A 25,886-nucleotide genomic window follows, 5' to 3' on the forward strand; every position below is an offset into this window, starting at 1 on the left:
TTTCCTCAAAAATATTTTTTTTTGAATTTCATTTAAAGGAAATAAAAAAATAAAAATGAAAATAAAAAACGAAAGTGAAATTTAAACCAGTAGCAAATGTTGGAATTGTTATCGGAGCTCCACCAGTACAAAAAATGGATGGCAAAGTTGAAAATGAAGGAGTAACAGATGAACTAAAAAGAAATGTATCAGTTCTAAATATATGAGTTGCAGATGAACTAAATACCAAAGTTGTTGATGAAGTTGGGCCAAAAAGGCTTGATGATGTTGATTAAAAAGGATTTGATGTAGTAGTCGAAGTTGTACAACTTGTACTATTAAAAGATGGCGGTTTTAGGCTAAATGGAGTGATACTTATGCTACTGGAAAATGGATTTGTAGACGTTTGACTGAATGTTAAAGAAGAGTCAAAAGGACTAGTAGGCGTGGTTGACACAGCAAAGTCAGTCTCTCCAGAAAGTTGAGCAGCTACCTGTGATCCACCTTTATCCTCTAATTGATAATCCTCCCATTGCAGCTCATCATGACTTTTATCTTTGTAAACAAGCATCGCTGATATTGACTCCAGCTTTGCAGCTGGCTGTGCACTACTCCCACTATTTGCTTCGATTGTAGGTGTGTAAGGAGCCACTCTACTTCCCCCACACTTTCTACACTTTCTATTATTATTCCCAACTACCACCATCTTAACCTGAGCAGCACCACTCCCATGTGGTTGTGGTGGCACCACCTTGCACCACCTTTCGTCACTGCTGCCGCAGCTAGACTCTGCATCATTTGCCAACGCGGTTGCGGTGCCTTCCCCGCTCACATGGCGTTCCTTACCAACATGAGCTAGGACTTGTTCTAAATTGGTGCGTAGGGAATTGGCCGTGGCTTCATTTATTTGTGCCAAGTCTCTCCACAGTTGGTTCTCTTCATATAGACTTTTAACCTTTTTTTGAAGGACCCAGTTTAGTTTCCCCATTCTTTGTATCTCTTCATCTTTTTCCTTTAGTTTCTTCAAAACCCCTTCTTGGATTGCTGTAATCAACATTCTTGATTGCCTCTTTGTTTTTTCTTCAAGTTCTAACCTCACTTTTGCTGTATGTTCAGCAACGAGGTGATCAATGTCATGTTGTTGTTGTTAGATCTGGGAGAAGACATCATCATCAAGAACAGATGAAACATCAAAAATATTGTTCTTTTAAGCAACTGAGTATGAATCAAAGCCATTGGTGAACGAATCTCTAAGCCTTTTTCTTGGAGCTGAAGCCAGGATATTCATGTTGTAGGTAAGGCCACTATTAGCTTTATTGATTGATGTTTTGGCTGAAATATTTGGATCACAAACAAGGGATTGATATAATGGAAAAAGCTGTGAAGCTTCTTGCATTGTATCAACCAAAGGAATACAAGAATCCATCTGGGTATTGTATTTATTGCCACTCCTTTGATTTGTTTTAATAAAATCTCTGTTGGTGATTAATTGAGGCGCTGGGAAAAGATTCATATGCCGAGCTTCAACTGCCATTGGATAAAGCTGTTGGTTTTTAATCCTTTGCTTCTACGTTTGGTTTGGTTTGGTTTGGCTTGCTTTGCTGAAAGAAGTGCCTCATTTTTATTCTTTTCTTTCTGGTGTATGAAGGGAAAGGCTGAATCTTTTTCTTGGTTAAAGATCCTCAATACAATCGAGTCTTTGATTGAGATCAACCAATTGCCAGATTCAAATGGAACCAAGGTTCATTCAGACTAGATAATCAGCCTCTTCATCTGACCCTTGAAAGTTGGATTCTTTGATCGAATGAAGGAAGATAGCAATCACCCAGACTGTACCGCTTCAAGCAGAATCTTAGCGAGCAGGTTACCGACTTTCATAAAGCAACTCACGCCTTCTCGATACTACTCTAAGCGGTCCCCTTGCTAACAGAAGACTGAACCTCTTTTGACTCCACCTTTTTCTTCTCCTATTCGAATTCTTCTTCTATCTTTCCTCCTTTCCCTCGAACTGTGAATCCCCTTGATTTATAAAACCATGTTGTTTTTTATAGAGTTTCAGTTCAATTCCACTTAGTCATCAAATGTTAAAGATTAACATCTAATTATCCTTTCGATCATCATTAAATTTAATCTCAATCTTTTTTTTTTTTTAAATAATCAGATAATGAAGATAGAAAAAGAAAATAAACCACAAGTAGACCATAAGATAAAAATTAAAAAATGATAAATATGAAATAAAAATCTGAAATAAAAAAAATTTACAATCAAATTTAGACCGATTTTAATTGACAAAAACTTCGGACAAAATAGGGTGTCTACATAAGCCATCAACCTTTGATTGCATTTTAAAAATTTCAAATTTTGTTTTGAAATTTTTAATTTTTAAAAAATAAAAGAGAAATAATTTTAAATAAAAAAAATCAAGAAAGGGATTAAATTTTTTCATAAATTAAAAAATTTTTAATTTAAAATTTTATTTTTAAAAAATTAAACAAAATTTTTTTAAATTCTTTTTTTTAATTTAAAATTTAAAAATTAGAAAATAAAAAATGAAAAGAATATTTTTATTTAAAAAATTCAAAAAACTTGTTGATTTTTTCAAAAATAAAATTTTAACATAAAAATAAAAAAGTTAATATATTAAAAAGATATTTTTATGTTAAAATTTTATTTTAGAAAAAATCAACAAATGTTTTTTTGTAACATTTTTATTTGTGAAATAAAATTTTTATTTTTGAAATTAAAAAAATATAAAATTTTTGAAATTAAATATAAACTCTAAACTTGAAATTTAGAGTTTTTTAACTTATGAAAAAAAATTAATCTCTTTCCCAATTTTCTTTCTCTTTTTTTCATTTTTTTGCCTTTTGATTTTATAAAAAATGTAAAAAATTTAAAAGAATCAAAATACAATAAAAGATCAAGGGTTTATATTTATTTTCTACAAAATGGTTAAGGACGAATTTGCATATTAATTTTTTTAAGTCAAAATGACATATCATCGGTCCATGTCATCTTGCACATTGGATGTCAATTATACAATGCGAACGATAGTTAGTTTCATTTAACGAAATTATGTGTTATGGATTTAATTTTAATCCAAATATCAAAAAATTATGTAACTCTTGTTTTAGCATAAGTGAATCCATACTATATAAATAAGAGGGATCAACTTGCATAATGTAAAACTAAAAATATTTTACACGTTTTTTTAACTATTGATTTCAATATATTCAAAAGATAAAATTAAAACATTTATTTTTATTTTTTACTTTTCAATCTCATCTTTTAAATCTATTGAAATCAATAATTATATATTTTTAATTTTATATTATTTAAGTTGATCACTTCTTGTATAATATCCGATAGCTTTGAGGAGATTTTTATAGACTGCTTACCAAGGCGACTCAAGTCAATATATAGAAATCATTGGATTGTAATTAGATCTGATCCTCATTGGACGTCCATTAAATCTTAAGAAAGAAGGACAATACAAGCAGATAAAATTTCTTTAAGTCAAGTTCTAATAATTTTATTTAAAACAATTAAATAAAAATTACAATCTTATAACCAATCATTAGATTGAAGAACATGAAATTTAAATTTTTTTTCAGAAGAGGTTTGGCAAGATTACTTGTACAGAGGAGAATTCCAGTAATCCAATTCTAAATAGGATTTTATTTTGTGACCTCACTAATTAACATTTTTTATTATTGAACCATTTCAGTTAAGATCCTAAAGTTTTCAACTTTATTTTAATATAGCCAAATTTGATTTTCCTATTTTAATTTTCCTCTAATTATTATTATTATTATTATTATTATTATTATTATGTGTGACACATTAGATTCTTAATATGACTACTATAATTCTTGTTTAAGAATAATTAGATTAATCAAACTCATTTGCATTCATCATTAATTCTCTAATTAATCAATTCATATTTATAAATCAAAATTGGCATTTATTAATATGTCATAACCACCAAATATTAAGAAGAGTCAATAAAATTTGACCAACTTATTTGTGTCTAGTTTGTCAACACAATTCATTCTCTTTATCACTCTGTTTTATTGAATCTAGAATGTGAATTAGTATCGACTCTATATGCATCTAATCATAATAATTTTTGAATTTCAAAACCATTAATTCTTTGAATAAAATTTGAATTTAATCAAACTTGATTTTATTTTAATAAAAAATTTTACTAGTTAATTCTTCTCGAGATAACTAATCAAATGTTAACTCAACCATTCAGGACGATGAATCTTAAGTATTTGGATTACTCTTCTATCTTTATATGATTCGTGTTATATATCCAATAACCAAGCTATTGAGCATTTTTTATTATGAGCCTGTAAGAATGATATCACTATGTAACACTAGTCATAAAAATAGATGATGATCGTCAAAACATTATTTATTCAACTATCAGACGAGAATATTTACTTTTTATAGTTAAACTAAACTTGTCAATGTGTTCACATGTCTATATGTACCAAAGAAGATAACGTACAGAGAGAGAGCAATTACGATGACTTTTGACTTGACTTGACTTGTCTTTTTTTTTTTTTTTTTTTTTTTCTCCCGAAAGGTTAGAAACAAAGTTGCTTTTTGTATACGGAGAAATGTGAAGGAAAGAAAAGAAGGAAAGAGAAGAGAAAATTCCAAATGCCAAAGGCAAACTACAGTTGATCATCTTCCAATATCGTGGACTTCAGGTCAATACCAAATACCAATAGCCTTAATTAATTAATTAATTAATTAATCAATTACGTAACCTTTACATTCAACTGCCGACTATAAATAGAATAGAAGTGCAATAGGAGAAGCTCGCCAAATAAATCATCCATCAAACTTTGGTTATGAAGTCTTTCGTAATTGCTTACATCCTCTTGGCTTTCTTTCTCTTCCTTCCTTTCTCAATTGTTGCTCGAGAATTAACATTCTACAATGGTAAGATAATTAATTTGATAATTTTTATCATTGCTTTACACAATTTAAACAAAATGTTTATCTTTGTTGATGCTGCAGTTAAGCGAAATGGTAAACCAAACTATTTTTATTACAAAGGAGGAGGAGGAGGAGCAAGCAACTGTTAAAAAGACGGTAACATAGGTGTGTCACCACCAGCAACACGTCGAGGGCGGTTTGCTCAAGTTTGTGGCAAATGACAACCCTACTTATGGTGGAAAAAGAAAAATGAGTTTGCAATATTGTCAAACAATAATTAATAGGAAAATGAATTAGTTTCTTTTTATATTTTAATTTCTTGAGGACTATTACTTTTTATTTTGTTTATTTTCAAAGTCGTCTTTTGTTTATTTTGTCTTTGTATATGCAGCATAACCTTTATTCATGTACTTCACCCTTACTAGCTGATGGGGTAAAATAGTCTCTAATAATATTCAACCGAAATATTATGCAGTGAAAAAAAAAAAAAAAAGAGAAGCAAATCTTATTATAATATTTTAACCAATGTAATCTTTTTTAAATGAGTAAAATTGATATTTAAAATTTTTTTAAAATTCTCTAACTTTTTTAAGGATAAAATTTAAAAATTATTCTCACTTAAAAATTTCTAAGAAAATAGGCACTCATAAATTTCTTGAAATTCAATCATTGGTTAGGTTTCCATTTACATCCATAATTGAAATGAAATGCATTTTATACAAGTAAAACTATAAAGTCAAAAACTAAATTAAAAGATGATCAGAGGATATTAGTATAAAGCTATTTTTCATTAATTACGTATATATATTTATCGTTGAAGCAAATGCTTTGTCATTTTGTTTTTATTTTTTAATATAAAAAAAGAAAAAGTAATAAACGTAGTATCAAAAGCATTGACAATGCTTTTGACATAGTCGCACCAATGACCAAACAAAGTCGCAAAGGGGAGAGATAAATAAAGTTGTTCTTTATTATACCTTACTCCCTCTTATACTCAATCATAATGGTTTCATAGGAGACATGCAAAAGTTTATTCAAATATAAATAAGAAAAATGTGTGCGAAGTGAGGACTAGTTGAGAACGAATCAGTCTAATTGATTTCCAAAATATGAAGGCTTTCTCTATTATTTACGTCCTCTTCTTCTCCATTTCTGTTCTTTCTCTACAGCTCGAGAACTTCATAATGGTATGAAAATTCCTTTCTATTTCATTGTGTTTCTCTTTTATGATTTTTTGAATTTGCGTTATTGTTAATGCTGTAGTGGAACACAATGGTTTTAGCCCAAATTTTCCTGTGCCAGGTGATGGGGGGCACAACACGCCTGAGCAAACACCATGCTACAAGACAGAAAAATTTGTGGCATGCGACAACCCACAGAATTAAGAAGGAAAACAAATGATTTATTCACGATCGAAAAGGACTATAAATCTGATTAGTTTTAATTAGTTTGTTTCTCAATCTGCTATTTGTAATGTATCGACACTACTACTAGAAAAATGACTTTTAATAACATTTAAAATCATTGCAAAATGTTGATTAATTATTGTCAAATAATTTTTGCAACAATAAAAAGTAGTTACAAGGTCATTGCTTCTAACTTCAGAAGTCGTTGATCATATGTTAAGTTGTTTTTCAACATGTTTATTGCAATGAATAAATGTAATTATATAAACTTTGTTTTAACAGCCATATATTTGATTACAAAAAACTTTTACATATCAACATTTTTTGACTGTTGAATAACTTTGTGCAACATAATATAATTTTATTGCAAATTTGCCTTTGGCAACAATTCTTTTGTCATTTCAATAGTCAAGTTTCACAAAGACCATAGTCACTAACAAAAATACTTATTAAACAAAAATTTATCGTTGATGATTTTTTTTGCAATAATTTAGGTAAATTTGACAATCAATATTATTGTTACAAATAATTTTTGCATAACAACATTTTCTTCATTGCAAATAATAAAAAAAATATTTAATAACAATTTTATTAATTTTAGGAATAATTAATATTGTAATAAAAAATAATTGCACAACAACATTTGTTTTGATAGATTTATTTAAAAGAAAAATAATATTAACACTCTAAAGATTAAATTTATTATGCTTTCAATTACAATCAATTTGACTTATAATATCTTAAATGAGTGAAAATAGGTTTATGATGGCAAGTAATAGAAAAGTTTAGACCATGGAATGTCCAAAGTTCAAACAATATTTTAATTTACTTCCCTTAAACCTTTCAAAATCAAAGTGGAATAGAAACAATGAATTCATATTGTATACTAAGTCTGATATTTAAAATCCAAAATATATAATCCAAGAAATTGTAAATATTGACAACATATCTTTTCTAAAATTCCCTTCTTTTCTCTTAAATTCCACTATTACTTGAAACTTTTAATGAAATAAATCACCTTGACCTTGGGCTTTTCCCTAGCCTGCTTCGATGTAACATTATAATCATATAGAGATTGTTAAGATTGGGCCTGAAACAATAAATTAATTAAGAGGATCGGACCTTGCCACGATGATTAAAATTAATTTAATTAACTAGAGAATCTTTTATGAATTTCTTGGTTAACTTATTAAAGAATCCTATTAATTATTGGTACTTTGACAATATATTTGTTTGAAAAAGATTTTCCGGATAGCCTTCATAATGGTTCTTATACATTATCCTACATGAGAAATCTAACTTCAAACTTCCCAAAGCACATTCGATACCTATTTGTTGTAATGACAATGTCCCGCCGTGCATCGAGCAGGCTCATAAACCAAACAAATGCTGCTTGACAGTGAAAGAAAATCTAACACTAAATAAGCAAAATTGCCTAATTTTCAATGCTGTCACCATAACGGACCCACTACCATTAACCTCTTTCTAAACCACTACAGAAGTTCATAAAAGCATTTAACCTTACCTAATTCCAGTCTATTCACAGTTCACTGCGAGATTGAGTTAAACATTCCCACCAAATAATCGATACCAATTTGGCATCCACATCACATAAAATTAGGGGTGTTCATAATCTTATTAAAATCGTATTAATCAATCGAATTGAATTAATTCAATTAATCGATTCATTATCAAATTTATTTTGATTTGATGTTGAAAATGCTTTAAAATATTTTTTAAAAATTTTAATTGAAATATAAAAAAACCCAATATAATACTAAAAATACATGAAACGGATTGTTTCATATTTTAAGTTGTTATGGTTTTTGAATAATTTTTGTATTTGAATATTTTTGGATAATTTTATTTAGTTTATTTCAAATATTAAATTTTAAATTTTAAAATATAATTTAATGTAAAGATATTTTGTTATTTGATTAATCAAATTAAATTTGATGAATTAATTTTTAAAATTAATAAATTTAATTTGATTAATAAAAATAAATAAATTTAATTTAATTTTAAATCAATTCAAATTTACTAAATTAACCGAACGAACCCCTCCGTATTAAACAAACGAATAATGATTCAATTAGAACAACCGTTTAAAAAATAAAAATATTTGAAACGGGGAAGCAAAACATGTTGGCATTGGACGTCATTGGACGTCGCACTCGCATCCTTCACAAAGGCAAAGTGCGATGCTGACTTTGAAGGCAACAAGCCAAGAAGACTAGTGCGAGGATAGAGACAGAAAAAGGATAGGCTCATCGGCGGTTTGATCGTACAAAAATGATAAGGATAGTAAAATAGGGTTGTGCAGTAGGAAGTGAATGAGTAGAGTATAAGGAAAGTAAAGTGCTTTTTATTTTTAAATTTTTATATTATATTTATTTTTGTACATATATTTAATAGATATTTTAAATTTATTTTTATATTTATTTTTATAAATATTTAATTGGTATGGGTATTATCCATAACTATAGCTTCTAAAAAAATAAAAAAAAATATTTTTAAGCTTATTTTTATTTTGTATATTTAATTAATTTTTATAAATATATATATATAAATATTTATTTATTTAATAAAAATTTATTAATTTTAATTAATTTAAAATAATAATTTATATTATTTAATAAAAAAATTATTTATTAAATATATATAAATATATATGTATGGTACAAATATGAGACGTGTTATATTATTCGATCTCATCTCATATCTAATAAAAATTAAAAATTTATTTGTTTTTAAATTTATACCTAAAATGTAATATTTATCTTTATTTTTATTTAAATAAAAAATTAAATTTTTTATTGAATATGAGTAAAATTAATATATCAAGGTGATGAAAATAGACAAAAAAAAAAAAGTCAAAATGGGCCTGTTTTTTTTGTACGAAGAGAGGAATTTATTTATTCGAGATACTTTAGATTTCATTAGATGTCATTAAATTTAACATAGAAGTGCTGTAAAGTGTTGAAAAAAATTATTTGATAGAATTTTTTGTATAATTTTAATAAATAAAGTAAATATATATATATTTGTTAATTATCGTAAAAAACAAGTGAATTCAAAATAAAAAATAAAAAATATATAAAATATAATATGAAATAATATAATTCACTTTATAATTTTGTAAATTATTAAAGAGTAAAGTGAAAATGTAAAAAAATTTCATTAAATACTTATTATTAAAATTAGCACTTCTTGAAAAACTTTTTATTTATAATTTGGTCTAAAAGCTAAAATCAGTTTTTTGCATAAGTTAAAATTTTTGAAATTATAAAAAACCAAACACTTAACTTTTACTTTTGCAATAGATAAGCTCTTTTATAAGTTGGGCCAAACATAAATAAAAAAATTTGAACTTAAAACTTAATTTAATTAGTATACATAAGTATTCGAAAATAATTGATCTAACATGTTTAAAATTTAAATCTTAATTTTTTTTTAAATCATGACCTTTTTGTACCAAAAAAAATTTATTTAAAAAGACTACAGTAGGAGTAGTTTGATCAACTTCTTTTGATGAAGCTTTTATAATATGGACTTAATCCACAAACATATTGTCAATTTTTTGTACAAAAAAGGTGTAAGCTCTTGATGTTTGCAAATAAGTCTACAATCTTTTATCTTACTGCAAATAGAATCTCAAACTTTCAAAATTATGTAATTAAGCCTAATTTCGTTAAATGAGACCAACTGCTGTTTGCATTGTATAGTTGGCATCCTTTGTGAAAGATGACGTGGACCAATGACGTATCATTTTAGTAAAAAAAAATTAATATGCAAATATGCCCATATTCTTTTGTACAAAAAGAATAGGAGGCCTCAACCTTTAATTACATTTTAAAATTTTTGTTTTGAAATTTTTAATTTTTGAAAAAAATAAAAAGGAAACAATTTTAAAATAATAAAATAAAAAAAGAAAATCAAGAAAGGGATTAAAATTTTTTCATCAATTAAACATTTTTATGTTAAAATTTTATTTTTCAAAAATAAATAAACAAATATTTTTTCTAAAAATTCTAATTTTTAAAAATTAAAAATTTCAAAATTGGAAAATAAAAAATGAAAAGAATATTTATATTTAAAAATTTTAAAACATTTGTTGAAAAAATCTATTATTATGGTAAAATTTTATTTTAGAAAAAGATCAACAAATGTTTTTTTCTTAAAATTTTTATTTTTGAAGTTAAAAAATATAAAATTTTGGAAATTAGATGTAAACCCTAAACTTGAAATTTGGAGTTTTTAACTTATGAAAAACAATATAATCTTTTTCTCAATTTTCATTTTTTTTCATTTTTTTACTTTTTGATTTTATAAAATTTTTTTTTTTTAATGTAATAAATGGTCAAGGGCTTATATTTATTTTGTATAAAAGGTTAAGGACATATTTGCACATTAAGTTTTTTTGTATAAAAATATTATTTTGACTTAATTTAGCAATGGCTTTAATTTTGATAAAAGATTAAAAAGTGTAAAGACTTAAACTAGTGTAAGTGGATTTCAGCTCTACATATATATGGAAAGGATCCATTTACACGAATATAAGAGTTACACATTTTTTTTACCATGTGTCATAATGTATAGATCCGTAGACTTACCGCTAGACATGGATTAAAGAAGTTGCCACCAATTTTTTTCTTAAAGTGTGATTGATCACCTGATCGAATCTATCTTATTTAAAGAGAAGTTTCAGAATTGACTTAGGTATCTTTAAATAGTAAATTTTAGTCCGTAAAATCAGATTTTAAATTTGGAAGTACGGTTACTCATGAAAAAGGTTATAGTTCTCTCATAACGTCCATAAAAAAGATGGTACCAGTTTGATTTCAAATTATCTAAGCCTTAACCATATTTATGATTTATCAAAATATTTAATATTAAAAATTAATCTTAAAATTACTCCAATAGTTTGGTGACAATTTAAGATAATTCTCTCAACTCAAGAGTATTCATGGAGACTAGTGTCCTACCCTGAAAGGCTTTGTCACCAGATTCATTTAAATTTTAGTTAAACAAATAATTAGTAAAATTTTTCAATAGTTTGGTAAGATTTGTTTTGACACAGATCTTCCAATAGTTAGGTGAGATTTTATATAAATTTTGTTTTAGAAAATATATTAAATCTTTCAATAGTTTGGTAAAATTTAATTTAAGATGCAAATCCTTCAATAGTTTGGTAAGATCAAAACAAAATATTTTATTAGTAATTATTTTTTTTATACAAATTGATTTATGAGATACTCCAATAGTGTAGTAGAATTCATAAAAATTTAAGTTCAAGAAAAATCCTCCAATAGTTTGGTAAGATTCATGAATTTATTTTAGAAACATTTTTTGTTATTATATATATTTTTTAAAAAATGAAATTCATGAAGGTATTTAAAAAAAAATAAATTGTTCAATTTAAGATAAGTATAATAAGAATCAAAGATAAAACAACAACAACGACGACGACAACAACAACAACAACAACAACAATAATAATAATAATAATGATAATAAATGAAATAAAAGAAACTCTAAATAAATAAAATAAATAAAATATAAACAAAAAAATAAAGTGAAAAAAGAAAGAAAAAAAACCTATAATCGGGTCAGGTTTGGAGCACGGGTAGGCTTGCGGGTAAGCTGGGTTCATGCACAAGTCAGGGTTATTCAAAATGTTGTTGTTTTGATGTCATATAAAAGCCAAAATTCTGCTTTTTCCTCAGACCAACCCTTTGCATTCTCTCTCTAACATTTATTTTCTTTTCTTTCTCTTTAAATTCAAATCGAAAACTTCAAAATTTCTTAGATCTCAACCAAAAATCCAATTTTGGATGCTGAAAAATTCAATTGGCCATTGAAAACTTCATATTTTTCTAGAAAAATAAATGAGCCCAAAACACGGTCACTATACATGCCTCCAACCACCGTAACCCTCATCTGAAAACTTAAACTTTCATCGAAAATTTTATCCTAAACACCAAAAATTCAAGTGTTCAAATTTGAAAACTAGAAAAATTACAAAAAGTTCTAGAAACCTCTTATATTCCCAAATTCAACATCCATAAAACAAAAATCCAAACACCAATCAAAAGAATCTCAGAATCCAAAAAACAATAATCAAGCAAACCCAAAAAAAAATTTATAAATATAACCCAGTAGCAAAAACAAGTATCCCAATCTAGAAATTAAAATTTCAGATTCCAAAATCATCTTTAGGATTAACCCCTATTTCTTGTAATCTCAAAAAAATAATTAAAGAATGCAAAGCCTCTAAACTTTCAAAAACTGGAAAAACGTTTTTTAACAGCCTTTCTCTTTCCTTGTGTGTTGATCGATTCCATTTTATAAAAAGATTTAATTCCTTTAATTTAGGAAGCATTAATTCACCCTCAATCACTGTTTGATCCTCTAAAATTAGATTTTAAAAATGATTTCAATCAATGCCTTAATTTTATTTCCAATTTCATGCAAATAGGATTTTAGGATTGATTTAAAAAATCTCCGATTTCGTCGATTTCGTTCTTGAAACTTTTGACCTTTTTAATAATAATAATAATAATAATAATAGTAGTAGTAGTAGTAGTAGTAGTAGTAGTAGTAGTAGTAGTAGTAGTAGTAGTAGTACTTTCTCTTCCCTTGTGTGTTGATCGATTCCATTTTATAAAAGGATTTAATTCCCTTTAATTTAGGAAGCATTAATTCACCCTCAATCACTGTTTGATCCTCTAAAATTAGATTTTAAAAATGATTTCAATCAATGCCTTAATTTTATTTCTAATTTCATGCAAATAGGATTTTAGGATTGATTTAAAAAATCTCCGATTTCGTTCTTGAAACTTTTGACCTTTTTTTTGGAATAAGTAAAAATATAATAATAATAATAATAATAATAATAATAATAATAATAATAATAATAATAATAATAATAATAATAATAGTAATAGTAATAATACAATAATAATTGGGCCAAAGCCTAAATGAAATAAAACATAAGAAGCCCACAAGTAAATTCTTCTAAGGCTCGATGATCCCAAAGAAACTTGAATTGATAAATTGATTGCACCCTGAATAAAAATGGGTATCTATAGGTGCCCATCTTTGCACATCCCTATGAAACAGGAATAATGTAAAGATCTAGACAACTATTCTGTTCAGACTTGGAAATTGAAGTCAAATCAGGATATGTGAATAGCTAAATTGTGTCAAAGTCGAAAGTAATTGTAGTATGTCAAAATATGGCGATGAAAATGATCGAGATCAAGCTGTGAGTTAAAAAATTAAAATGATTTGGATTGAACAAGACTAGGGATGAGTGACTGGGATTGAACTGCAAGTTGAAAAAATAAAATGATACGGACCAAGCTGAGATAAAAAATGAACGACCGAGATTGAATTGTAGGTCAAAAAAGTAAAATGATATGGGTCGAGCCAAGATAAAAAATGAGTGATCGAGATCAAACTGCAAGTTAAAAAAATAAAAGGATTTGGATTGAACCAAGATCAAAATTGAGCAACCGAGATCAAACCATAAGTAAAAAAAGTAAAATAATCTAGACTGAGTTGGGATCGAAAAAGAGTGACTGGGATTGAATCGCAGGTTAAAAAAAATAAAATTATTTGAACCAAGTTGAGATCGAAATTGAGTTACAGGGATTGAACCATGAGTCAAAAAAATAAAAGGATCTGGATCGATCCGAGATCAAAATTGAGCGACTGAGATTGAACTGCGAGTTAGAAAAATTAAATGATCTGAACCAAGCTAAGATAAAAAATGAACGACCAGGATTGAATCACAAGCTAGAAAAATAAAATGATCTAGATTGAGCCAAGATCGAGCAACTGAGATTAAAATTGAGCAACCAAGATCGAATTGCAAGTTAGAAAAATAAAATGATCAAGACAAAGTCGAGAATGAAAATTAGTGACCGAGATTGAACTATAGGTCATGAAAAATAAAATTCAAAATTTTTGGTGTGAAATCCAAAAGTCCACAAGTTGAAAATTCAAAGATTTGCAAGGTTTAACAACAGAAGTTAAAAGATCTCAATGTTCCAAGTTTCATAAAAAAATTCATAAAGATTTCAAATTTCATAAAAAGTCAAGAGTCACAAAGGTTTGTAAGAATTCCAAGTTTCGTAAGAGTTTCAAGTTTGTAAGAATTTCACGTTCGTGAGAATTTTCATCATTGTAAATATTCAAAAACTATATTTAAAAATTCACATTCAAAAGATTTAAAGTTTCATATAAACAATTTCATGGATTCATATTAACAATTTCAAGGCTCATCTCCAAAATTTAAAGATTCTTATTCAAAAAATTTTAGAGATTCACATTCAAAAGTTAAAGATTTTTATTTAAAAAAGTTAGAGATTCGCATTGAAAATTTCAAAATTAACCTTCATAAACTTTAACATTTCATAACCAAAATTTCAAAGATTCTCATTTGAAAATTTTTAGGATTTCACATCCCAAATTTCAAGGATTCATATTCAAAATATTTTAGGAATTTCTATCCCAAATTTTAAAGATTCTTATTCAAAGAGTTCTTTTAAGCCAAGGCTCTAAAACTTTAAAAGTTTGGAAAATTTTCCTTGTCTAAAAATGTAAAATCTTCCTTATTCGAGGAATCAAAAGTCAAATATTTTCTCATAACAAAAATAAATGTCATGCTAACAATACAAATACCTTCTAAATGCAACAATTTAGATTCCCACTAAATAATGTAAATGCAAATATCATACAATGATTCAAATATGCTCTACATGCATACCTCAATCATGATGCAAATGCAATTATCAAGGATTTAAACACAATGCATGTAATGCATATGTTACTAAATCAGTACCATGAAATTCCAATTATGGTAACAAGGTTCTCAAGACACCACCATTTCATATATTTTTTCTCAACTTCTCAGCATTAACGATCTCAAAAAAAAATCCCATCATTCGATCCATGTTATTTTCCTTATCTAGTCCTAACCACAGGTCGTGTCAACCAATCTATCACTGAATTCATCACTGGGTCACCTTGTTTGTCCCTTTTTAAATCATTTTCTCAAGCTTTTTTCACTTCTCTCGTCTTGGATTTCTTTCAAAAGAATGGAAGATCTTTATGAATGTTGTCATTCATTTATTTATCATTATTTAAATTTGTGACAGACATGATACATTTTTTCAATTCATTATGAGGATGTACATTAGGCAAAGACTAAAAGAAATGGGTCTTCATTATCGAAAAAAAAAATGGTCAATAACAAATCAAAGGTGAAAAAAGGCAAAATATTATGACTATTTAAATGAGATATCAACATCCAAAATATTGGTTATTTAAAAAATTTTGAACTCCAACTTAGAATTTTCTTTCAAAACATGTTCCATGAATATCTTCATTCCTGGTATCCGCTCATGAAGTTGTTTTTTCAAGTTTTCATCTTTACTTAAATTGCCTTTTTGGATTTTCAGTTTAAGTCTCCCTTTTTTCTTCTTTTTGCTTTGTTTGTTTTGGTTTTTTCATTTTTTTTGCACACCTCTTTCTCATCTTTTTTCTCGTTTTTTTCCTTTAATCCATTAATGATACTTTGATTAGAATCCTAAACAATGCAATGCCAAATCTACCTTAATTCAATTCATGATTCTCCAATTCGAATATTCACATTCAATCAAAATGGACTTTTAAGGGATGTAACTTATGCTAGGGTGAGAAGTTATGAAAGAAATAGATAAAATAGGCCTAAATTGTATTTGAAGGGTTATCAAACCAAGAATCATTTCCTTTCATGTGGAGCACCTTGACATTTTGTCCCATCAATTTTTTCTTCATTTTTTTTCTCTTCATTTTTTTTCCTTTTCATTACTTTTCAAGAAAAATTTGAGGACAACAGGGCTTTACCTCTAAAATCACCAAGGATAAACAAGTTTCTCAAACTTTGTCCCTAGTGTAAAGGTGATCCTTGGTTAGGGTTTCTCAAAAAAAAAATTTCAAAAGGCTCAAACAGGATAGTAAAGGATAATTTTACTTTTTTTTAAAGGATAGAAGAAATATGGTCATTTCTCATCTCAAATATGAAGATTCTCAATGAAGAATATTTATTAATCAAGAGCAGACTTATGAATGAACAATTGTAAAAATTATGTGTTGTATCTCTTTAAAAAATTTTTATCAGATTTATCTTCTATTTATTTAGCAGTCCCAGTGAATCAACAATCTCAACTTATCAATCGGATCATCAAAAATGATATTTTCAAAATTGAATCCTGAATTATTGTCATGATTATCTTAATATTCGTTATTCAGAATCAAAGAATGGATATTGTGAAAAGATGTAAGAAGGTAAAAGTATGTAATGGTGATTCACATAAAAGAGGAAATGACATGAAAATGCATCAAATCTATCACTTTCAGTAAAATGATAAAAAATAAGCTGAATTTCAAGTACATAAAAAAGATCCATATTCTCAAAAAATCTTAAAATGATAAGTAGTTTCAATTAGCCTTCTCAAAATCATGCCTCTGGGTGATTGGGCAAAAAATCTTTATTGACATTCAATTTTTCTAATTCGTTGAAGCTCACCGAGCCTGTTCGAATCAAACTTTACACCTTGTGCTTAAAAATAAGGCATGTTTTATGGAGTGACCCATATTCTCATTATGGCAAGAGTAACCCATATTCCCATTATAGCAGTTACATGTGGTATTAACATTGTACCATTTGGGATAAGATGGTTTCAATGACTCTAAAAGGATTAGGGATACCAGGTCATTATTGACCAATTCTAAAAATAATTCATTATAGGTTATGGGGATAAGATCAATATGAACTCTCTCTTGGTTACCACTAGATCTTTTCAAACTACTCACTTGATTGTAATGCCTTGAAACTGCTTTACTAACAAAACTAGGCCCATATGCAGATGCTTGAAAAGCTAGTTGATAAGGACTTAAAGTGATGTTATTCATGGCTAGGCAATGAAGCTGGTAAGAGAGTTGTGCAATATTATTGGTTGCTAGGTACTAAGTAGGATAAACATACAGTGGATATGGAGCATAATTTTTAGATTGCTATCCCTCAAAACTTATTGATTGGGCTTTATCTTCTTCTTTCTTAGGCGTCTCACCTTTCTTAGCATTACTAGCCGCTCCTTCCTCAAGCTTGTGACGTTTGATGACATTTTCAATAATCTCTTATAAGATCACTATGTTGGCAAAGTTCTTTATTGTGTTTCCTATCATTTTCTCATAATAAGGTGTTTTAGGGTGTTAATGAACAATATGATCATTTTTTTCTCATTCAGAGGAGGTTGAACTTAAGCAGTCATATACCTTAATTGTTGGGCACATTCTTTGAATGACTTTGTTACCTTTTTCTCCATGCTTTGTAAAAAAAAGTGATAAGGTACCAAGTCTATGATATGAAGGTACTAATTAATAAATGAATGGATCAAGTCTTTCTATGTTTGAATACGGGTCTTGTCCAATTGGATATACTATTTTACAATAGACCCAGTAAGGTTGTCTTAAAACACATGCATGAGTAGCTTTTTGTCATTGGTGTGGGTAGCCATTTTTCAATAATGCATAATGACATATGTGATCGAGCACTTAGTACCATTGTATTTCTCAAACTTAAAGACTTTGAACTTTGGTAGGATTACAACATCTAAGACAAATAGAGGTCGACTATATCTATAAGCCATAAAAGTCTATACCTTTAATGGTTCATAGTCTTTCTTCCAGTAAGTTCATCTTATGTTTAGACTTTGGGTCTTTTAAACTTTTAACCACCCTTAATTTCAGCTTCTTATTCTTCTTGAGGTCATCTGAGTTAGGGATTGAAACTAGCTCTACTATTTTTTTAGTGAAGACAGGATTAGCAGAACTTTGAAATTACCTCTGAATTGGTGCAGATAGCATTGCTATGTAAGTGTACCCTACAAGGAGTATAAATTACTATGATGATGCACCTTTAGTGGGATAGGCATGATATGGGTTGTAGCTAGGGGGATACAGAGGGTCAATAACATCTTATAATGGATGATCTTTAGGTTTAGCCTTTCTTTTTACAGTTTTACCTTTGTTTAGCTTACTTAATTCTTTTAAAATTTTACTCAACTCCTTGTTAAGCTCTTATTGAGCCCTTTCCAACTTCTCGATGTGAATTGCAATGTCTTTTTACATTCTTTTAACTTAAGCCCTAGTATTGTCCTTGTGGTGAGTTAGTCAAGCTATCTTTAAACCTTGATTTCTTACAATGTGTAAATTTAAACTAATGTTTATAGAACTGTCAGATTATGATGAGAATGAATGCAAAAACAAAATGCATGAATGCAATAAGGAGAATTTACTACATAACAATTGTTATCAAAGAAAATCTTTACTGAATTAAAAGTCATTTTTAACCAAATCCAACATTACATCCATGAAAAGTCTAGAGTTTACTAAGGAAAGAAATCTATAACTCGTCAATACTGACTTTACATTTTATTAAGGCAATCTATCAGTTTTTGATCGTGTGCTTCCATTAGTGGCACCCTTGCCTTTGATTTTTCAATATTTTCTATCATGTTATTGGCTTTGTAAATAGCTACAGTGATTTTACCACACTAGTTATGTTTTCTCACATATGTTTCTTTCATTTGCTCACATTTTTTGGTCATAGCTCTCTTATGTACTCTAATTTCCACCATCACTCCATTCAGTATTTGAATATGCCTTTGTGCTTCAAAGAGCGTCTCATCCTTTTCTTATAGCTTTGCTTGCAACTATCTATTTTTTTTAAAAGTTAAGCCAATTCTTGATTAGTGGATGATCATGTTGTGTTAAAGTCAATGAACAAACTCTTTCATTCATCATTTTCATGTTTAAGTGCTTGAACTTCCCTTTTTAGCCTTTTGTTTGCAAGCTTCAACCTTTCAGACTTCCTTTTTAGGCCAGTAGAAGACTTTGCTAGGCTTTCTATGAATGTAGCTAAGATTTTCCTTATTAAAATTATTTTGTGGCAAATATTCCTTATGATAAATGATATGACTACATAGTAAAAGCAAAAGGTTAGTAGGCATAAAAGATCATATATAAATATAAAGACCAACATATAGGGTTAGTATATAAAAAATATATATGCAAAAAAATAACAATAATACATAGATTTATAGGCAAAATAAACATCCTATCATGTGTCCTATTTACAATTTTCTAGCAAAAGAAAAGACATGGTTCTAACCTTGGTTTGGACCCTTAGGGTTTACTTATATGTTAGGTTCAAAAGTTTGATAGTCAAAGGGTTCCTAACTTGTTCCTTGCATCATTGTTCATTATAGACTAGTAAAGCATCCCAATCCTCATCCATTATAGGCTATAAGCAAAAAATGTTAAGTTTGAATGGGAGTTTTTCGCTAGCCTATATGGAGACATGAAATCTCAAAGGCATAGGTATTTTACTCCCCCTTATGGGACATAACTTTGGTGTAGAGCTCATGTTATGCACATGCAAATAAATGATAGATATATGAAAATGAATAAATAAATAAATAAATAAATAAAAATAAGGAAAGAAGAAAATCTCAAATTTATTAGGTTAGGCTTGGATAACAAGAAATTATTTACTAGCCTAACTCATAATTTCCCCAGTAGAATCACCAAACTGTCATAACGTATAGATCCGTAGACTTACCGCTAGACATGGATTAAAAGAGTCGTCACTAATCTTTTTTGTTAAGATGTGATTGGCTATATGATCAAATATGTCCTATTTAAAGAGAAGTTCCAAGATTGACTTAAATATCTTTAAGTAGTAGATTTTAGTCCACAAAACTAGATTTCAGATTAGAGAATGCGATTATGTATGAGAAATATTATAGCACACTTACAACGTCCATCTAAAGGATGGTATCAGTTTGATTTCAAATTATTCAAGCCTTAATCATATTTATGATTTACCAAAATATTTAATATTAAAAATTAATCTTAAAATTACTCCAATAGTTTGGAAGCAATTTAAAATAATTTTCTTACTTTAGGAGTATTCATAGAGACTAGTGTCCCACCCTGAAGAGGCTTCGTTGTCATATTCATTTAAATTTTAGCTCAAAAAATAATTAGTAAAATCTTTCAATAGTTTGGTAAGATTTACTTTGATGTAGATCTCCCAATAATTTGATGAGATTTTATTATAAGATTTTTTTTAGAAAATATATTAAATCTTCTAATAGTTTGGTAATATTTAATTTAATATGCAAATCTTCTAATAGTTTGGTAGGATCAGAACAAAATATTTTATTAGTAATTTTTTTTTTTATAAAAATTGATTTATGATATTCTCCAATAGTTTGGTAGAATTCATAAAAATTTAAATTTAGGAAAAATCTTCCAATAGTTTAGTATAATTCATGAATTTAGTTTAGAAACATTTTTTGTTATAATATTTAAAAAAAAAATGAAATTCATGAAGATTTTTTTAAAAAATAAATTGTTCAATTTAAGATAAGTAAAATAATAATTAGAGATAAAACAACAACAACAACAACAACAACAACAACAATAACAACGATAATAGTAGTAGTAGTAGTAGTAGCAGTAGCAGTAGCAGTAGCAGTAGCAGTAGCAGTAGCAGTAGAATAATAATTAGAGATAAAACAACAACAACAACAACAATAACAACGATAATAGTAGTAGTAGTAGTAGTAGTAGTAGCAGTAGCAGTAGCAGTAGCAGTAGTAGTAATAGCAGTAGCAGTAGCAGTAGCAGTAGTAGTAGGAGTAGCAGTAGCAGTAGCAGTAGCAGTAGTAGTAGTAGTAGTAGTAAATAATAATAATAATAATAATAATAATAATAAATGAAATAAAAGAAAATATAAATAAATAAAATGTAAATAGAAAAATAAAATGAAAAAAAAACCTTTGCATAGGTCAACCGGGTTCATGCACGGGTTGTTTAAAGCACTGTCAATTTGATGTCATATGAAAACCAAAATTCTACTTCTTTCCTCAAACCCATCCTCTATTCTCTTTCTCTAACATCTATTTTCTGTCCCTTCTCTCTAAGTTCAAACTGGAAAATTCAAAGTTTTCCAAATCTTGTCAAAAAATCTAGTTTTTGATGCCAAAAAAATCAACTAGCTGTTGAAAACTTCATATTTTTTTCAAAAAAAGTAATGAACCTAAAACACGACCATCGTGCACCCCTCCAACCACCATAAACCTAACTGAAAACCTTAAACTTTGACAAAAAAATTCATCCTAAACCCAAAAAATTCAAGTGTTCAAACTTGAAAACGCAGAAAAGTTACAAAAAGCTCTAGAAACCTCTTATATTCCTAAAATCAACATCCACAAAACAAAAATCCAGACACCAATTAGAAGAACCTTAGAATCTAAAAAACAATAATCAAGCAAACTAAAAAAAAATTTATAAATAGAACCCAATAGCAAAAACAAGCATCCTAATCTAGAAATTAAAATTCCAGATTTCAGATCATCCCCAGGATTAACCCCTCTTTCTTGTAATCCCAAAAAAATAATTAAAAAACACAATGCCTCTAAACTTTTAAAAACTTGGAAAAACTTTTTAACCCCTTTCCTCTTCCCTTGTGTGTTGATCGATTCTAGTTTATAAACGGATTTAATTGCCTTTAATTTAGCAAGTATTAATTCACCCTTAATCACCAATTTGATTCACTGATATTAGGTTTTAAAAATGATTCTAGTCAATGCCTTGATTTTATTTCCAATTTCATGCAAATAGGATTTCAGGATTGATTTCAAAAATCTCTAATTTTGTTCTGGAAACTTCTAACCTTTTTTAATAATAATAATAATAATAATAATAGTATAATAACAGTAATAATAGTAATAATAGTAATAGTAATAATACAATAATAACTAGGCAAAGCCCAAATGAAATAAAATGTAAAAAGTCTGCACATGAACTCATTCGAGGCTCAAAGATCTTGAAAAAACCTGAATCAAGAAATTGATTGCACTTCGGACAAAAATGGGTGTCTCCACCATGGATCAAAATGATAACGTATAAGTGTCATGAATTTAATTTTAATCTAAAGATAAAAAGAATTATATAACTCTTACATTAATATAAGTAGATTCTTATTACATATATCCATTAGCTTTGAGGAAGTTTTTGTTGACTGCATACTAAGACAACTTAGGTCAATCTAAAAAAATTATTGGATTGTAATTAGATCTGATTGACATTGGACGTCCATTAAATCTTAAGAAAGAAGGAAAATACAAGTAGATGAAAATTCTTAAGTCAAGTTCTAAGAATTTTATTTAAAACAATTAAATAAAAATTACAATCTTTATCTAATCATGACATTAAAGGACATGAAATTTAAATTTTATTTCACAAGATGTTTGGCAAGATTAATTGTGTAGAGGGAGTATTCCAATAATCCAATTCTAAATAGGATTATATTTTGTGACCTCATTAATTAGTTTTTTGGATTATTGAATTTTTTCAGTTACAATCTTAAAATTTTCAACTTCATTTTAATATGGTCAAATTTGATTTTTCAATTTTAATTTCTCTTATTATTATTATTATTATTATTATTATTATTATTATTATTATTATATGTGACACATTTGATTCTTAATATGTTAATAATAAATATGAATATTATAACTCTTATTAAAGAATTATTATATTAACCAAACTCGTTTGCATTCATCATTAATTCTCTAATTAATCAATTCATAGTTATAAATCAAAATTGACATTTAGTAATATGTAATACCCACCAAATATTAAGAAAGTTAATAAAGTTTGACTAATTTTTCTGCTTATAGTTTGTCAACATAATTCATTTTCCTTATCACTATATTTTTTCAAAGCTAGAATGTGAATTAGTATCGACTCTATATACATCTAATCATAATAATTTTTGAATTTGGAAACTATTAACACTTTAATAAACTTTGAATTTATTCAAAACTTCATTTCTTTTTGGTCAAAAATTTTACAAGTTAATCCTTCTCAAGATAACTAATCAACTATTTACTCAATCATTCAAAGTGATAAATCCTAACTATATGGGTTATTCTTCTTGTAGATACCTCTTTTTCTCTGGTCTCATTTAACCTAAATAAAATTATTATTATTATTGTTGTTGTTGTTGTTATTATATTTTTTTCATTTCTTTCTTCAGACACTTTTTAGTTCTTTTTTTCTAATATATTTTTTTCTTTTCTTCATATTTTACATAAAGTCACAATGCATTTAATGCACTGAAAATCTTTTATCACTACCTAAATTTTGTAGAAAGGAAGAACCAAAAGTCTTCAATGGTGTTTCAAAGGCTTTGGAAAAAAACAACATAAACTTTGAAAATTTGGAATCTCAATCCTAGAAAATCTAAGATTTAAATATAAAAAAGCTCTATAAATAGAGCCAATTTTTGCAAGCAAAACACAAGAAAACCGATGGGAAGAACATTGGACAAAAAAAAACACATAAAGAGCAATATTGGAGGGAGTTATTAGGTTCTAAAAAAGAGGGAGAGAGAGAGAGAAGCACACACAAACACAAAAAAAAAAAAAACCGTATCCTCATAAAAGGAACCAATAACAAACACCAAAAAAATTTTCCAAAAACAAAAAAAAAAGCCTAAACTGGAAACTTCGATTTTAGAGGTTTGGGATTTTTTTTTGAAAAATCTGATTTGGGAAAAGTGTTTATAAAATAAAAAGAAACATTTTGGGAATTTTTAAAAGTTTTTGAAGAATTTTTGTAATCATTGGATTCTAGGAAATGTTAGAATTTTTCGACAATCGATAAGTTTTTTAATGATCAATTGAAGTTTTTGGTCACCAAAATCTGGAAAACTAAATGGAATCTACAAACTGCTTGAAATTTTTTACGCTAGTTGCAGTTTCTGGTGATGATGTGATGACAACCTACCTAAAACTGGATTACATGACGGCTGACGAAGGGGCTAATTTTTCTAGAGAGAGGCTTTGGAGGGAAAAAAATGAGGGAAGAAAAAAATCGATTTTGGCCCATTTATAGGCCACCAAATGACACTATTTGCATTTGACCTTGGAACAACCCGCACAAGATCCACACTCAACCCGCTAATGATGTAACCTATTTGTAAGTTTTTTTTTTAGTTTATTTTTATTTTCTAATTTTATTTTATTTTATTTATTTATTTGTTTAAGATTTTACAACTTATGATTTATAATATTTATATTTTTATATATTTACTAAAGATAAATAATTATCAACAATAATAGAAAAATAAATACTAAGATTTTAATTTAAAATAAAAGGATAAACAAAATAATAATAATATTAAGGAAAAGTAAAAAGAGTTTTATTTTCCTATAATTTTACTAGTAAAAAATATTTTTTGAATTTCACTAAAGTGTTGGGATAATTGAAGATATTATTTTTGCTAAAAGAATAAAAGAATAAAATACTAATAACAATTATTTATTTGAATAAATCTTTTAAAATTTGCAATATTTAAAGAAAATTTAAAGAGTTCAATTTTCATTATTTAATTCAAATCTAAAAATTATTTTTACTAAAGTAAAAATTTGGTTCAATATATAAAAAACAATAAAAAAAAATAAAAAAATAAAATGATTATTTTAATTATTACAAATAGATATATTTTTTGATTTCACCAAAGAGTTGGGATAATTAAAAAAGAAATTATTTTTACTAAATAAAAATTTATTTAAATAAAAAATAATACTAACAAAAAATAAGAAAAATAATCACAATAAAAGTTAATTAAATATTTAATTAAATCTTTTAATTGTCATTAATAAAAAATGGTTTTATTTAGGATCTCGTCAAAAAATTACGATGATCCTAAAATTTATTTAAAAATATTAAGATTTCATCAAAGTGTTGGGATAATTATAAAATCCATTTAATAAAATTTTAAGATTTCACTAAAAAGTTAAGATAGCCCTAAAATTAGTTTTAATAAATAAATAAAATATCTTATGATGAAATTTTGAAAATTTTGTGAATGGTTAATTTTTTCGAAACTTTTTTGAATAATAAAATATTTTTTATAAATTAAGCCAAAGTGTTAGAGAATCTAAATAATGTAAAAAAATAATAATAATTTCTCAAAAAAAAAAAACTATTTTGCATAAAGAAATTTTTATAGGAGTTAACTTTAAATATTTTAAAAAACCATATCATTAATACTAAAGGATAACATATATTTAATTGGTACCATTCTTTGAATGGGCAACGTGAGAGTGCTAATTTTTTCTTCACGTAATCGTACTTTTAGACCCAACTTTAATTTCATAGACCAAAATGTCTTTTAGTAAATCTTAATTAATTTTAAGATTTTTATTAAAAGATGATATTTTTAGGTAGCCAATCACACCCTACAAAAAAAATTGTTGGTAACTCTGAAAATTTTCATCAAGTCTAACGATCAAGTCTTTTCAGATGAGAAAATTGTTATGACAGATTAGTGACTTTGTTGGCAACGCTAGAGAGTCAAGCCAACAATTAAACATGTGTCATCCAAAATTTGATTTTACAAATATTTAATTTTAA

General features: G+C 27.1%; 1 long non-coding RNA gene and 1 pseudogene across 1 annotated transcript; one reads left to right on the forward strand and one right to left on the reverse strand.

Moving 5' to 3' along the window:
- Positions 1-249: 249 nt before the first annotated feature.
- LOC149512372 (BOI-related E3 ubiquitin-protein ligase 1-like) lies at positions 250-1,605 on the reverse strand (annotated as a pseudogene).
- A 2,975-nt stretch (positions 1,606-4,580) lies between these two features.
- On the forward strand, positions 4,581-5,271 carry LOC149512373 (uncharacterized). The gene is made up of 2 exons (XR_016332840.1): positions 4,581-4,935; positions 5,014-5,271. It is a non-coding gene; the product is annotated as an uncharacterized LOC149512373 (long non-coding RNA).
- Positions 5,272-25,886: the final 20,615 nt, after the last annotated feature.

This window comes from Durio zibethinus, chromosome 23 (genome assembly GCF_047325235.1).
Source record: "Durio zibethinus cultivar Kanyao isolate XHJ-2024 chromosome 23, ASM4732523v1, whole genome shotgun sequence".
Lineage (NCBI taxonomy): Eukaryota > Viridiplantae > Streptophyta > Magnoliopsida > Malvales > Malvaceae > Durio > Durio zibethinus.